This window comes from Syngnathus scovelli, chromosome 7 (assembly GCF_024217435.2).
Source record: "Syngnathus scovelli strain Florida chromosome 7, RoL_Ssco_1.2, whole genome shotgun sequence".
Lineage (NCBI taxonomy): Eukaryota > Metazoa > Chordata > Actinopteri > Syngnathiformes > Syngnathidae > Syngnathus > Syngnathus scovelli.
The window spans coordinates 14,101,087-14,117,902 of record NC_090853.1 but is presented as its reverse complement, the minus strand read 5'-3'; the positions used below and the strand labels follow the sequence as shown (position 1 = coordinate 14,117,902).

The following is a 16,816-nucleotide window of genomic DNA, read 5'->3' as shown; positions in this document are numbered from 1 at the left end:
GTGCCGCAGAGTGCGGTTCAGGTCCCCAGTGTGTGCCACCGAGTGCGGTTTAGGTCCGCAGTGTGTGCCGCCGAGTGCGGTTTAGGTCCCCAGTGTGTGCCGCCAAGTGCGGTTTAGGTCCCCAGTGTGTGCCGTCGAGTGCGGTTCAGGTCCCCAGTGTGTGCCGTCGAGTGCGGTTCAGGTCCCCAGTGTGTGCCGCCGAATGCGGTTTAGGTCCCCAGTGTGTGCCGCCGAGTGCGTTTAAGGTCCCCCGAACGCCGCCGATTGTAGTTCATGTCCCCAAGTGGCCGCCGAGCGCGGTTCAAACTTTGTCACAGACCAGTGGGGTCGCCTGGACTGGTGCGCTTCCCCCCCGCCCCCCCACGTGCCCCGTGGGGGGTTGTTTTTTTGGGACGTCGGGAGCCGTCCCTTATGGGGGGGGTTCTGTCACGACCCTTCCCTGGTTGTTTTATTATATGTATAAGTTGTCATGGTTTCTGTCCGTCTGTGTACTCGCCCCTCCCTTCCTGTGTCAACTCACAATCAATGTACTGATCATAGTCACCTGCCTCTCGTTACCCGTCTTGTATTTAAGTCCTGTCTGTGTGTCACTTCCTGTCGGGTCATTGTGTGTTAATGTCATGATGGCTTTTGTCTCACGTCTCACGTCTCAGTTCAGTTTCTGTGGTTGACTTTGTTAGTAAGTTACGTCAGTTTACCGAGTCTGTTAGTCAATAAACCCTGGTCCAAGCTGCACTTGGTCGCCCTGCTCCATCCGTTTCGTGACAATTAGATTGGTTTATTTACATTTCAAAAACCAGAAGCCATTCATTTACAAATGTGATTGCACTTTAGTTTACATATTTAAATGTTCAGATATTAAGATGTGATAGACAGTTTTTGCATGATTTGAATGAGGCAAAATAACATGCTTTTTCTCTCATATATATTGTTATAATCATTTTGTTTCAGATGTAATTATGTTCTGTATAAAAATTAAATTTGGTGTTCAAAAAGTCTTTTTTCAAACTTGAGTCTTGAAAAAGAGTGGGTCGTCTTATAATCGGGGTTGTCTTATATTCGGGCCAATACGGTATATAAGATGCAATCTTAATTGCAACTGGAATTCCATAGAAGCACACTTTTATATGAGATTACAATATCATTATTTATATATTATTCATGGTGTGGTTTTCAACACATTCCATGAAAAAAAAAATACTTATCCCAAAACTGTTTGACTCCTATTCTTGCTCTGCATCATTAGTGTCCTTTGTGCTAATGCCGTTATGCTTAGTCCTAAAACGAGACACCAGCTCAGATTGGTAGTATGTGTCAACCTTGCCATCCACATCTGCTAGGAGCCTCTCAGATGTTAAGTGGCTGTTTCAACACCCATGACGAACTGGAGAGTCGAACTTCACCACAGTACTATGTCAATATTCATGCCATGCTGAGTGAGCTGACATTTACCAGTTGACCACCATTATTATTCAGTAAAAATGCATTGACCAGTGTTATACAGTATAACGTGAGGCAAGGTCACAACCACTCGTCAGAGGACCTTGTAAAAGTGTTTCTTTAAAATCTCATATTGTTTTTGCTAAGTCCAGCACCCTGTAGCAAGCAAGTTCTCATTAGGGAGACAGTTTCTGCTCACCCTTCTACTCGCAAACTCTTGCTCGACCTGATTTTCTTTCTTTTTTTCTTTTTTTTAGTCTTTCTGCATGTTCTGATGGTTCTGTAAGATGCTGAGGTGTCAGACAAGGGTGCAAAAAGATCTCACGCACTGCATCACATAGAGAAGAGTCATCACGATAGGAGTGACAGAGACAGAGAATGCCAGGCAGAAGTTAGAAGCACAAGATATAACCGCAGACTCAAAATGATATGAAGTGAACTATAGACTGCCACAATTATGATCAAATACTATATATATGAACAACATGCAAAACATATGATGTACTATATTTACCCTTATATATTTAATGCACTTCAGGAATACTTTATGGTAAAAAATATTCTTAAAATTTACCTTAGTAGAAATTTAAAAAAGGGAAGAAAAGTGAAGTGTATAGTGACACAATTATTTCTTTTAAGACTTAATTATATGGCATTCACAAACCTTGAAATGTTTCGGATTTACATCATTATATGGAGTGGATTAATTAAAGGTCCATTGTGGCTTGTGCTTGAGCTCAGAGGGTCCAGTTTTTCTGAAATTGATTTTTTTCTAAATAAATACTATAATAAAATAGGGGCCTTACCGGTTAATCAGTCGGTCAATAAAATCGTCTGATTGTGTCAGCCAAAATAATAAGCCAAATGACCAGTGTTTACAGATCATTTTTACTTTTAGGTATTCTTACCATTTTCAGCAAGCATACACAATTGTATTTCATATGCATTCAGTTTAGTCAACAATTTACAATTTACCATTACTTTTACCATTACCTTTACTTTTTTTTATTTACCAATAATAAATTCACAATATCAACTGTTTCTATATACCAGTGTGTTTAAAAAGGAATGAATAAGGCAACATTGATCTGGAAGTCACTATTACACACACAACATCCATCCATCCATCCATTTTCTGAACCGCTTAGTCCCCACGGGGGTCGCGGGCGTGCTGGAGCCTATCCCAGCCGTCATCGGGCAGTAGGCGGGGGACACCCTGAACTGGTTGCCAGCCAATCGCAGGGCACACAGAGACAAACAACCATTCGCACTCGCACTCACACCTAGGGACAATTTGGAGTGATCAATCGGCCTACCAAGCATGTTTTTGGGATGTGGGAGGAAACCGGAGTGCCCGGAGAAAACCCACGCGGGCTCGGGGAGAACATGCAAACTCCGCACAGGGAGGGCCGGAGGTGGAATCGAACCCGCACCCTCCTAACTGTGAGGCGGATGTGCTACCCAGTGCGCCACCGAGCCGCCCCCACACACAACATAAAGTCACAGTTTGTTTAAAAAAAGAAAAAAAAAAAAGAAAAACAATGTCAACTTTCATGACACATTCAACTACTGTTAACAGGATAGGCTATATGACAAGGATTTATGTCCTAAGTTCATTAATGTAATACTTTGCGGCATGCAATGCACTCTGGGAACCGATTGGCTAAATCATATGACTGAATGAAAAAATCGAGGACATATGCTCCGTATTTATGGCTGTGAGTTTTGGCATTGACAATAAAAGTTAGCCTCAGGAAAACCGTTTGTCTTATTTTCAATGAACAAACATTGGCTTTGCCTATGGGAATGAAGTAACAGCATGCAGAGACTAGCTAGCATTAGCATAAGTGCGCTTAGCTCACCTGTTGGAAATGAAATTTTTGATGGCTACAGAGAGTTTCAGAATGGGCAGCAGTTGCTGTCTGGACTTGGTGATATTCTAATCTCAATGGTCAGTCCTATATTTATTTATTCACACATTTGTGGCATAGAAGACCTAAGTGATATGTGTCATGTCACATTTGCTCTTCTTCAATTTCACATGGGTGCCATCCAGGGTGCAGAAAGAAACACTACAATTGAAAACCTAAATCTTCACTTGAACTCATCAATACTTATATTGAATAACATTAGGACGGAACAGTGGCACACTGGTTAGCACGTCCGCCTCACAGTTTAGCGGTGCAGGGTTCAATTATGGCTTCAGTCTTCCTGTGTGGAGTTTGCATGTTCTCCCTGTGCCTCCGTGGCTTTCCTTTATGTCCTCCGGTTTCCTCCCACATTCCCAGGCATGGTAGGTCGATTGACCACTCCAAATTGCCCATAGGTGTGAGTGTGAGTGTGAATGGTTGTTGATCTACTGTATGTATGCTCTGCCAGTTCAGGGTGTACCTCGACTACCGCCCAAAGACAGCTGGGATAGGCTCCAACACACCTGTGAACCTCGTGAGGATAAGCAGTTCAGAAAATGGAAGGATGGATGAATAACATTGATGATCAAATTATTAAATTCATTCATTCATACATACGTATAAAATTGGCCACAGTAATGTAACACCTCTTTAAACCCAAAGAAATTCCATTCTGATTTGACCTGTAATGAGTATTTTCATAACATTTGGTAATTTGGTTTAATTGTAATTGAAGTGAAATCTGACAAGTGATTATCTTTGTGTTTAATCTGTAATGGACATTTGCAAACAGCTGCTTTGATTTAGGGAAAATAATGAGCCACATTTCCCCTCTATTTTCTGATGTTACAGACCCAAATAGAGACTGAATCATAATTGGTTTTGTGCATTTTCTACGCTGTCTATTTGAAGCAAGTTTAATTGGTATCAGCTATTTATAAATCAAGAATCACTCCAGACAAATTGAACATTCGTGTTCAAATGGGCAGCGCCTTCCCCCATAACCCTAAATGATACTTGGCAAGACACTGACTTTAATAGCAGACAATACCACAGTCAGTTAATTGTGCTTCCTTGTCAAAGCCACTTTTAATCTGCAATGGCATGGCATGGCATGGCATGGCATGGCATGGCATGGCATGGCATGGCATGGCATGGCATGGCATGGCATGGCATAGCATGTAATAGCAGGACAAGCAATAGGACACACAGTTGGTGAACTGAATCCAAGTCTATTCTGTTCTATTTCTTTTGAATCATGGAGGAGCTTGGGCTAATCTGAAACAGTACTTTCTATATTAGCAATGGTGTTAGCAATGGTTTATCTATTTACAGTACTGTGCAAAGGTTTTGGGCCACCAATAGGGCTGTGTTCATGAACCTTTTTAACAGTCGTCAATATTATTTGTGAAACATGAATAGGACAGAGCACATTTACACAAATAAATACACAAAATTGTAGAGGAATGGAGTGTGAAAGAAAACACAATTGCATTTCAATTAACAACCCAATATATCTCATTACTTTTTCGCAACGAGTGCCTTTTTGATTTTTTGTTTTGTTTTGTTTTTTACAATATGAGTCAATAATTGGAATTGTCATTGTCAAACCATTACAATTATTTTGGCACCTCCCATCTGTTCTCCATCCTCCATTAACAAGATGCTATTTGCTAACTAACAAGTAGATTGACAATCAAGCCCAAATGCAAAACTGCACAGTATGAATTGTTTCATTTGCAGCTCATCCATGGTGAAGTTCTGCAATTTTTGTAGCAATCTAGTTTTTTCTTCTACCATTATGGAATTGCCAACAATGTTATGGTGGCCTTAATAGCCTCTGTTGTGTGCTTTCAACAGTGAAGATATAGAAAAATAAAATAATCATCTATTGTAATTATAGACAGTAATGGACTTTATGTAGTGTTGTCAGCTCTGTCCAGAATAACAAACTGCAAAATTTCAATTTGGACTTTCATTGCCCCTGTGGTGTCCATCCTGCTGGGAAGTCTTCTAAAAGATGTGGCTGAATGTTTCCAAATATGTGAGGTCAGACACTGTTGCTGGTCTATAAGAGTGCCTGGAACACAATCTCTGTTGTGGTTTATCCCAAAGGTTTTTGCGAGCGAGGTCAACACAAAGCAGTTAAGAAAAACCTCAGATCAAGTCTTTGAATTGTGGTAATGATGAGAATAAAGCATTGAGCTAATGGCTTTTAAAGCACATTCAGATTTGCTCCCTTTCTACTGTTCTCAGTACCAATTTCCTTTCCTTATGTTAGCTCTAGTGACCATGCTGGCGGCAACATAGTATTTCCATTGGCAAGAATAGGAACATTTCCCAAAGATACAGGCTCATGCTTTCAAATTGCGGGAGAAAGTAGCACTGACTAACGAGACAAAGATTGTCAATGTAATGGCAAGGCTAAAAGCTTTGCGAAAGAAAGGATCTACGGTAATATTATGGCTTTGGCTTGCATGGCTTATTCTTGGGCAGGCTAAATAATCTTTATTGACGATGTAGCATAAAATAGCAGCATCAAAATGAACTCGAAAGTCCACAGAAACATTTCGTGAAGGAGTAAAGAATCTTATCAATGGCCACAATTTTAGCAATATTACAAGCTTGTTGTAATGACTCAAAGCAAAAGATTTGTAACTGAATCATACGACATTAACTGCAATTGATTCGAAATGCATCTCCAGCAACATTTTTACTTACCTAAAATGTAGACTTTTTTCAACATAAATAATATAATCTCCTAAATTTTTCTTGTTAACGTTTTAAAAATGTCGTGCATAGTCAGGAAATCTGACCTCTGCATTTAACCCATAACCATAGGGAACACAGCAAGCTCACACTATGGGTGGCAGACAATGAAGCGGGGGACAAATTACCCCCCCGGGCAATAGTTTAGGGCAGGGGTCATGAACTCTGGTCCTCAAAGGCTTTTATCCACAGTGTTTTAGTTGTATCCTTCATCCAACACATTTGATTCAAATGATCAGCAAGCTCTCTACAAGCATTCTTGATCATTTCAATCAGATCTGTTATACAAGGGACATACGTATCTAAAACACTGCCCTGGGGGACTGGAGTTGGTGACCCCTGGTTTAGGGTATCAGTGTCTGCCGTGTGTCTAGGGCGGGGTGGTCCATTGCCGCATCCTTTCTAGCTGTGTCTGTCCACGCTCGACAAAACTGATTATTTTTAACAGCTGCCCTAAACTATACCTAAGCTCATCATTCATCTATCAGTGCTCCCCAGTGCTCCACTGACTCAGACTCAGTGCCCTTATCACGATAGCCCGATGGAGTAGCCATCTTGTTTGTGAGACCTGACAACCTAAATATACAAATCTAATCTCTATGTCTAGGTTTCCTCAAGGGATGGTAGCCTTCAGTAGTTGTTTCACTGCTAGGCCTTTGGAGTGACGTGCAGCCATTACAATAATCAAAATCGACTCCAATCTCTATTATCCAAATATGTTTGCCAGTTTACTGTGCATGCCAATGTCGTTTCACATGGATTCCTGCAGAGAAATTGCCAATTTAGCCAATTCAAGAGTCCAACTCCTCTCACAGCGCCGCAGCCTGCCCCAAGCTCCACCCCCACCAAACACACCTACATAGTATGTGTTCAGTATTTTAGCAATTATAGCCTGAGTTTTTACGAAATTCGATTAAATATCCTCAAAACAACATGAGTCAAATCACCAGGTCTGGCAGTTTTTTTCTATGCCTTAACGCAACGTAGGCTGTCAGAGCCAATTAGCTGAAACATGGCATAGGCTGCAGCACAACCTGTGAACTGAGTGAGAATAAGCGGTGCAGAGAATGGATGGATGGATGGATGGATGGATGGATGGATGGATGGATGGATGGATGGATGGACGGACGGACGGACGGACGGACGGACGGACGGACGGACGGACGGACGGACGGATGGATGGACGGACAGACGGATGGAGAAAAACAGTGACACGTGATCAGATAACATTGCCTGTTAGTAAACTGTGTAAGACAAAAGAAACATCAAGTAAAACGGAGTGATAAAAATGCCAGATTTTCAAACAATAGATAATTCCACGTTGTACTGCAAAGTGATGCAGATTAGTAATTACTGCTAAATCTCGATTTTGCAGGAACTTTGGGGTCCAAAATTTGAGAACTGTGTTAACGCAAAAAGTGTGTTCAATAGAAAATCTTGTTTTTTAGAAAGCCATGTTTTTAAGCAGTAATCATACAATAATTTACGTCAATCATGCTGTTGGGCAGTCAACCCTTCCGTTTGCCGTCCGTCACCCTGAATTCTCCCCACACATCTACTAAATCTGTTGACATTATTGTAAAAGAAAAGCAATACGCAGATGACAATATCAGGTGGACTGAGTAAGTCATCTTGATGCTATGTGAATTGAATGGAAGAACTATTAAACTACCCAATTATTCTACTACTGTGTCCGGCCACACTCTTTGGCTTGTGAGTGACTGTGTGGATGAGGTGCTTCCCAGAACTTCCACCTTTCCGAATCAAGAACGATCCTAGATATCCGTAACACTAATAAAGCAGTGATAAAGATCAAACAGCACGACTTATTATCTATCACCTTTAAATTGGTCACGGAAATTCATCAATTCACTAGCGCTAAGGTTTACGCACTAGTCATTTAGCTTTATACGATCCTCATATCATCCCCAAAATACTACTTGAAATGTATTTATGACCAGAACATATTGCCATCCATGACCAAACTGCGTTAGACAGAAAGTCGCATAGGATCAAAGCGAGTAAAATCGAGCTTCAGGTGTCGTGTGTATGTTACATTTTATGATTTGGTGTTTCAGTGGAAGCAGACCAAATGCTTTACTTGTGTATATACTCTACTTATGATGTTATGGTTTAGTAAATACACACTAATAGTAGTTAATTGCTGGTAATCATTTTTGACAAGATTTTATTCATCCCTTATTAACTTTAGTGACTTTTCCATTCTGCAATTTATTTTAAAAGCAATTGCAATCATTTTGTATGAGCTAAATTTTGCTGAATTACTGCTATAAATACATGGTAAGTGAACAAGAATAGTCAGTTATTAAAGGCAGATACACTGAGTGAGGAAATTTATCCGCCACGATGTTCAACTGCCTGTCAGAATGTGTGTATGCGTGCGTGCGCGTGTGTGTGTGTGTGTGTGTGTGTGCGTGCGTGCGTGCGTGTGTGTGTGTGTGTGTGTGTGTGTGTGTGTGTGTGTGTGTGTGTGTGTGTGTGTGTGTGTGTGCGTGTGTGTGTGTGTGTGTGTGTGTGTGTGTGTGTGTGTGTGCGTGTGTGCGTAGAGTGAGAGGGAGCAGGAGAAGGGGCAGTGAAATGTTAATGAGGGCAGTCGGATGTGAACAAACAGCTTCCAGCCTGATGAATCCATTCAGTCAAAGACAGAAAGCGAGACAGAGAGCGATAGCTGCTGCAGGAACAACTTCAGGGGTCAAACACTCAAATTTGAATATAAATGGTCGCAGATGACCAGTGACTTAGTTTATCTGGATGTCTATGTTTGCGTGGTTCTGGGATATTATTCTTTTATATATACGTACGTATATATAAAAATCCATCCATTTTCTGTACCGCTTAGTCTATTAAACTTAAATATTTATTATACTTTGTAGATTTAGTTTATTCAAATAGAAGACTATCATAGTAATCTGTAGTTATCATATACACATTATGTTTTGTGGGTTCTTGTTGTCTTGTTTTTTTTTTTGTCGTATTGTCACTTCCTGTTTTATTTTGATAAGTAACTCGCCTCTCGTTTCAGTTCGTGGGCCCTTCCTCTGTGCGTCAGTCTGCTTGTCTTCCCTGATCCTAATTGTGTGCACCTGTGCCCTTGATCCTAATTGTGTGCACCTGTGCCCTTACCCTTCTGTGTGTATTTAGTCAGAGTCTTTCCCCTTGTCTTGTGCCAGTGTGTCTTGTCCCGTCATGAGCACCAGCGATCACGTGAGTTTAATGATACTTTTTGAGAACCCAGTTTTTTGTGAAGAATCATTTGTCGTCAAGCCTATCTCTGAGTATTTCAGTTTTTCTTTTTTGCCACCTTGTTTTCACTCTTTGAGGCGCTTTTGGGTTTTTGCTGTCTCCAGCTTGTCAGAATAAACTCCCTTTTTTTTTTGTCACTCTGCATCCAAGTCCTCTCCTTGATCCAAGTATGACAATCCCTTTATTCAAAACAAGCTATACTTTCAACTTCAGAAATGTTATTGCATGCAAAAAAAAATCATATTTGTTTTGACCGTCAAGGCAAATGTTTTATTTTGATCCAACAAAAGGATATGCAGTCTGCTTTCATTGAGGACAAGAATCTGGTCAATTTTAAATTTACAAAGTTATTAGGAGTACCAAAAATAAGTGATAATGATTGTTCAATTAGTTGTTGACTTAATTGAGTGATCATTGCGCCTCTAGATTCTACTATCTCTCGCATTGTGCTGTGCGCCCGTTGCTTGGTGTCATTACTGCCTCATTTAAACGTTGTAGTTTGTTTACCAAAATGTCTTGACATTGCTGGTTTTATAAACCCAAGTTATTTTGTACACAAGCCCAATCAATAGCTGTGTGTGTCATAAAAAAGTTGGACTAATGTTCAAATGTTCATGGAATAGGGCGGCTCGGTGGCGCACTGGGTAGCACGTCCGCCTCACAGTTAGGAGAGTGCGGGTTCGATTCCACCTCCGGCCCTCCCTGTGTGGAGTTTGCATGTTCTCCGCGTGGGTTTTCTCCGGGCACTCCGGTTTCCTCCCACATTCCAAAAACATGCTTGGTAGACTGATTGAAGACTCCAAACTGTCCCTAGGTGTGAGTGTGATTTGTTGTCTGTCTCTGTGTGTCCTGCGATTAGCTGGCAACCAGTTGAGGGTGTCCCCCGCCTACTGCCCGATGACGGCTGGGATAGGCTCCAGCACGCCCGCGACCCCCGTGGGGACTAAGCGGTTCAGAAAATGGATGGATGGATGAATGTTCATGGAATACTGCTTTCCTTGTTGCATTAAATGTGAGTTGTGTTTGGAAGACAGAATTGTGATTCAGGTCGCAGTTATATACTGGATTAACCCTAAGAACTGTACTGTTTTGTTTGGTTGGTTTAACTGAATTTCTTGTTCTGACATAAAAACCTTTTGTTATTCACCTAGAGATTTGTGTGTTTGTTCTCCTTGCCGAGATGGGACTTTTAGAAGAGATAAGGATTCAAACAAGTTTAGAACCATGCGCACCATCCATGACAGCTTGGCAGGATTAAGCAGGTCTTTAGAGTTTACTGATGTCACTGTTTAAAGATTTTTTTTTTCCTTCACCTGGCAAACCTTTCATAAGAGTCAGGCACATTGAAAAAAAAAAAAAAAAAGAGCTTTCTTCTTTCAGAAGACACAGATGAAAAAAAAAAAAAATGCACTGCTACTAATGCTCTGACTTTGTGCAATTTCTGACTCTAGCTAATCAGTAACCAGTGAGGCTGACATTGGATATTCAATATATTGCGGCACTAATCTGTTTTCATTGCAACTAAGCAAATAACAAAATTCAATAACTGTAAAAAGAACTTAAGAATCTTAGACTTTAGTTCAGCTACAGCCACTGCAGATTTTGAAAATGGCTTTTATTTATTTGTCTAATAGTTAACCAATCCGCCTCTTGTTTGTACAATAGGGTGTTGATGACTTTATGCCAATAGCTTCGTCAAGTACATAAATAGTGTGATGCCACACAGGTTGACCAACAGTCCTGAAAGCAATGTTAGAGTGAAAGTTCTGGTGTCAGTTTGATGCGTTAATGCAATTAATCCAACCCCCTTTTAATGCCAGTGAAGGAATGGGGTCAAAATACAAAAAGTCCTACCTAGCTACAAAAACAGATATGCTCAAACCTCATTGAATAAAGTACATAAGCAGAAAAGTATATTCACATATTAAATCAATAAAAGAAACACTTTAAGCTTAGAATTATACCTACACACCAAATCAATAAAGACATAACTACCGTAATTTCCGGACTATAAGCCGCGACTTTTTTTCCAAAATTTTGGACCCTGCGGCTTCTAGTCAGGTGCGGCTTATATAAGATTTTTTTCGAGATTTTTGTGATGACTTGATCACTTTTACTCTTAACACTATTATATACAGTAAAAGCTACAAAACAAACTGACAACTCGTTTTCAAATCAGACGAGTAAAAACTGGTCAAATATTTAAAAAAAAAAGCTATTATTAAAAGTGAAGACAATTTGCAATTCTAGTAATGACACACGAATTTGTTGCACAATTTGTCTTCGCGGGCCACATAGAATGATGTGGCGGGCCGTATCTGGCCCCCGGGCCTTGAGTTTGACACCTGTGCTCTAAACCCTTTCCATATCACTGAGATTACACAAAGCAGTGGCGCTGTTTGGACAATCTGCATTGTAATTGTACTAAGTTCATCTTGTTTTTCCTTTTTTTAATCACCTCACTGGTTTCTTTTAAATCAAACAAGTTGTTTGATAACAACTTGTTTGATATAAAAGAAACCAGTGAAGTAATCTGCATTGTATTAAAACCCAATCAATCAGCATTTAAATTAAATTCTTCTGACATTTTGCTCACCAAAAACAAGTTGTAATGACTGTGAACTTTTAATGCATTTTATTCAGCAGGTTACTTTGAACCTTAAACGGCGGCGTGGCATACTTATGGATTTTTACGGCCTCCAGCCTCCAGGGGGCGCTCTAGCAGGAAGCAAGAGCGGGACAGGCGAAGAAGAGAGAATGCGCCGAAGAAGACGCGCTAGTTTGTGTTTACATTTCGCGCATTACATTACTGAAAGGAAGACTTTATACACAAACCGTCATCATGGGGGACAAAAGAAATGCATATGATGCCGCTTTTAAGCCAAAGACAGTCGATGTTGATGGCATTATCTTGTGTCTACTCTGGAGCGTACTTATGGATTTCTACGGCCTCCGGTCTCCAGGGGGCGCTCTAGCAGGAAGTAAAAGCGAGACAGACGAAGAAGAAATAATGCGCCGAAGAAGACGTGATGGTCTCGCGCATCACGCACACACCCGCATTCACACAAAGACAGGAAGCTTTTATACACAAACCGTCATTATGGGGGATAAAAGAAATGCATACGATGCCGCTTTTAAGCAATACGTGTCGCTTGCTAGTTTAATATAATTTAGCGTTTCGTCCATGAATAAGATTACCATGAACAGACCCTCTTCACACTCGAAGAAATGCATCAAACCGACGACGAAAGAGAGACTGAGAAAGTGCGAGGCGCAGGATATCTAACGCTATTCCAATCGGACACTAAGGAGGAATACTTCGATAGTTTCAGTGCACAGGAGGAAGATGAAGACGGCTCTTTTTTTACTTTTACTGGTATGTTTTTTTTAACCAGCCCTGTTCGTGCTGTGCTACCGTGTTGCTGCTGTGTTGGTGCTGTGTTGCTTCCGTGTTGCTGCGGTATTACTGCCGCGTCACAGGCAGTGTTTGGAAAGAAATGTTAAGGTATGTTATTAAAGCTTTAAAAAAACTTTCTGTGTCCAGTCTTTCTTCGCTAATAACTCGCGTGCACACTTCCGCGTTGCTGCGGTACTACTGCTGCATCACAGGCAATGTTAAGAAAGACATGTTCAAGTATGTTATTAAAACGTTGAAAAGGCTTTCTATGTACTGTCTTTCTTTGTAAAAAACTCGTGTGCACGTGCGGCTTATAGTCCGGTGCGGCTTATGTAAGGAAAAAAATGAAATATCCCAAAATTTTAGCTGGTGCGGCTTATAGTCCGGCAATTACGGTAATTAATTTTGATAAATGGTAATGAGAGGTTTTTATAACTTTATGAGTTTATACATAGTTTTATAACTATATAACCAGCTCAGTGGCCTAGTAGTAGAGTGTCCGCCCTGAGACTGGAAGGTTGTGGGTTCAAACCCCGGCCGGGTCATACCAAAGACTATAAAAATGGGACAGATTGCCTCCCTGCTTGGCACTCAGCATTAAGGGTTGGAATTGGGGGGTTAGATCACCAAATGATTCCCGAGCGCGGCACCGCTGCTGCTCACTGCTCCCCTCTCCCCCAGGGGATGGCTCAAAATCACATGGGGATGGGTTAAATGCAGAGGACAAATTTCACCACACCCAGATGTGTGTGTGACGATGATCATTGGGACTTTAACTTTAACTTTATCTGCTATATATTTCTGAGCACTTAAATAACAAATGACTTTGTATATATTGCCTAAATAGCTTAATGACCCTTAAGGAACTGTGTAATGCATTCCTGATTTTTCTCTAAATCATGGACACGGCCAGAGTCGTCTTGACCGTTCAGTACTTGATTGTATCTTATGTTTTGACTAATACTAAACGCCGGTTTTTGATTACTACTGAACGCTCTGCACAGAAAAGATACGGTTGGAAGCATGATTAAACTAAGAATAAGCAAAGATATGAAGTATCAAAAGAACAGCAATAGATTAATGAGGTCGCAGCCAAAAGCTAACATAATTTCGTACAAAATGACAAAATTGAAAGAATGAGGTTCTCCAAGATTGGAGAAGAATGTTCACAGGAAGGTCACGTGGAGATAAAACCAGTAGGTGCCAGAGGGAGCCAGCCAAGGACTCGGCCAAAGATGATCGCCAAGGCCGAAAGACGGGATGGAAGACAACAGCCCCCACACACACACCGAATCGCTCATAACCAGCACCCACTCCCATGGCGAACTTGCCCCCACCGCAAAGACTCATCACCCATCAAACTCGGCCCACACTGGCATGTGAAACTGATATAAGCTAACCAAAGAACCTTGAACGTTGCCTTTTCTGAATGGAGACTTTCCGCTCTTCAAGGTCCCAGCGCTGTATTGTACTTTCCTGAAAACAGAGCTGTCTAAACAAGAATTGTGATTGAACTCAACCAACCTGTGTAAGTCTAATTTGTGCTTCAGTGTCTTAGCATTTTCCTAAATCTGAAGAAATCAAACGAGCACGCAGTGAGTAAATTGGATAACAGGTGATTGGCAATGGCTTTTGCCGTGAGGCGCAGATAACGCGCTCTCTAAATTGTGGACAAAATCCAACACCATACATTTCTTTAATCGTACGATTAAGGCTCATTTCTGCCTAATATTTGTACTCTTATCACGTCCTGTCGTACAAAAACTACAACACCTCACCAGAGGTTGTGAGACCGGAAATAAACATCAAGCACACCACACTGGTGACACTAGTCTGGGCTTTTTAAGCAGAGATTTCATCCGTTTTTAGAAATAAAGGCGTCGTGGCGAGTGGTCTGCTCATTTTTTCTTGAGAAATAAAAAAAAAAAAAAAAGGTTACCGTATTTTTCTGAATATAAGTCACTCCTGAGTATAAGTCGCACCAGCCATAAAATGCACAAAGTGAAAAAAAAACATGTCGCACTGGAGTATAAGTCGCACTTTTGGGGCAAATTTGTCAAAATCCAACACCAAGAACAGATATGAACCAGCAACAACAGGCTAAACGATACGGTATGCTAACGTGACATATACACAAACGAGGAGCTGAGAACGGGCATGACGTAACAGAGTTATTCAAATAACTATTACATAACACGTTTATCAAACCATCGGTGTCACTCCAATTCATGAAGCTAAGCAAAGTTACAAGCTACAACACAGCTATAAGCTACGCTATAAGCTACGCTACAAGCTGTGCTACAAGCTGCGCTGCAAGCTACGCTACAAGCTACGCCGAAAGCTACAAGCCACAAAGTTACAGAACAGAAAACATCATGCCTGGAGATAGACACAAAGGTCGATCTTGGAAACGAGGAACCTCCTCACGACCAGCATTAACAATTCTATCTATGAACATGGAAGGGTTCTCCTCTGAGAAACAAACAATCTTAGCCGCCCTGCACAGCACCGGACTTAGCAGAGTTTATTGAGAAGGGACAGAAATGTCTTCAGCTGTGGCTGAAGCACATCTAGCTAAGTCTTGTAACTAACTGCCTTGTAGCCACGATAAGAAGAACTCCAATTCATTAAATCCATCGATCGTCAAACCATTTGTGTCACTCCTAATCATTAAATCCATCGATCAAATTCCTCGTCCTTTATGTCAACAACGCCGCACGTGCGCCACACAGATCTAGTATATAACCATATTGTAGCGTTAACAAAGTACCAGGAAAGACGTGGGTTTGGTAAACGGCTCTTTATTTAACAAAACAAGAGTTCAACAAGCCAACAACTACTGAACTGTAATGATAAAAACATATACAAGTTGCTACGCAAAATAAAATATATCAAATAACTATAACATAAGTTTTTCAAACCTTGTCACTCCAAATCATTAAATCCTTCAAACGTGGGGCCCTTTGTCATCTTCGTCATCCCGTGATCGAATCCTTTGTCCTTTATGTAAACAACCGCGCGTGCCGCGCCGCTGACGTCACTTGCAGTTCAAATTACAGTAATCCCTTGCTACATCGCGGTTCGTTTATCGCGGTTTCAGTACATCGCGGATTTTTGAATTTTGAAAATTTGTGAAAAAATTCACATATAAGTCGCTCATGAGTATAAGTCGCCCCCCCACCCAAACTATGAAAAAAAACGCAATTTATAGTCCAAAAATTACGATAATAATTATGGTGAATCAAGACATTGCTATTGCTGCTAAGTTCAAATGAAACTTCAAAAGTGGTTTGTTGCGGATGAGTCCTTGTTTACATTTCATATGCATGTTGTATTTTTTTCTATTGCCCAAATTTTGAAATCTTAATAGACTGTTGAGGTGCTATTTTTATAAATTGAATCAAATGTGTCTGCACAAGAAAATCAATCCTCTTCTTCATGTTAAGGGTATGAGAATTTGCTAAAATAATGCCACAGCAAAAAAATAAAGGGATATTTTACAATAAATAAATTGTGCCATTAACTGAGTTAACAATAAAAAAACACACACACACATTCAAGTACACACACACCTTTTACATTACATTATTACAAATCACAACTTTTCTATCATGACTTTATATTCCATTAATCATTGTATCAAATAGGGTGAAACAATATATATTTTACAAGTGTTTTGATTAGCTTGAAGGTAGCAAAGCACAACACAAGTTTTACAAATTAATTGCTCCATGTTTATCTATGAAAACGATTTTCCTTCATCCCAATCTCATTTTTTTTTTAAGTTTGTGAGGGATTGCACCTGTTTTGAGCCTTTGGAACCTTGAACCATGTGTTAGTATGTCACATTGTACAGTTTGTTGTCTAACTATTTGCATTTTCTTTTTTTTTTAGCTTTTGCGGGTGAGCCTTGTAAATGATCATCTGTTTCAAATTACTTTACCTGGATAAGTAAAGGTGGGATAAAAAAATATAAATAAATGCACCAACTTAGCAATTTGTTGTGTGAAAGCGATCTATAGGAGAAAAAAGGAGG

General features: G+C 40.4%; 1 protein-coding gene and 1 long non-coding RNA gene across 9 annotated transcripts in view; one reads left to right on the top strand and one right to left on the bottom strand.

Moving 5' to 3' along the window:
* The window catches only part of fat3a (FAT atypical cadherin 3a), a 241,524-nt gene that overhangs the window by 205,850 nt on the left and 18,858 nt on the right, over positions 1 to 16,816 (bottom strand). The gene's annotated exons all lie outside the window — the stretch shown is intronic.
* Positions 8,476 to 10,529, top strand: LOC125972323 (uncharacterized). Its single transcript, XR_007482768.2, has 2 exons — positions 8,476 to 9,550; positions 10,243 to 10,529. It is a non-coding gene; the product is annotated as an uncharacterized lncRNA (long non-coding RNA).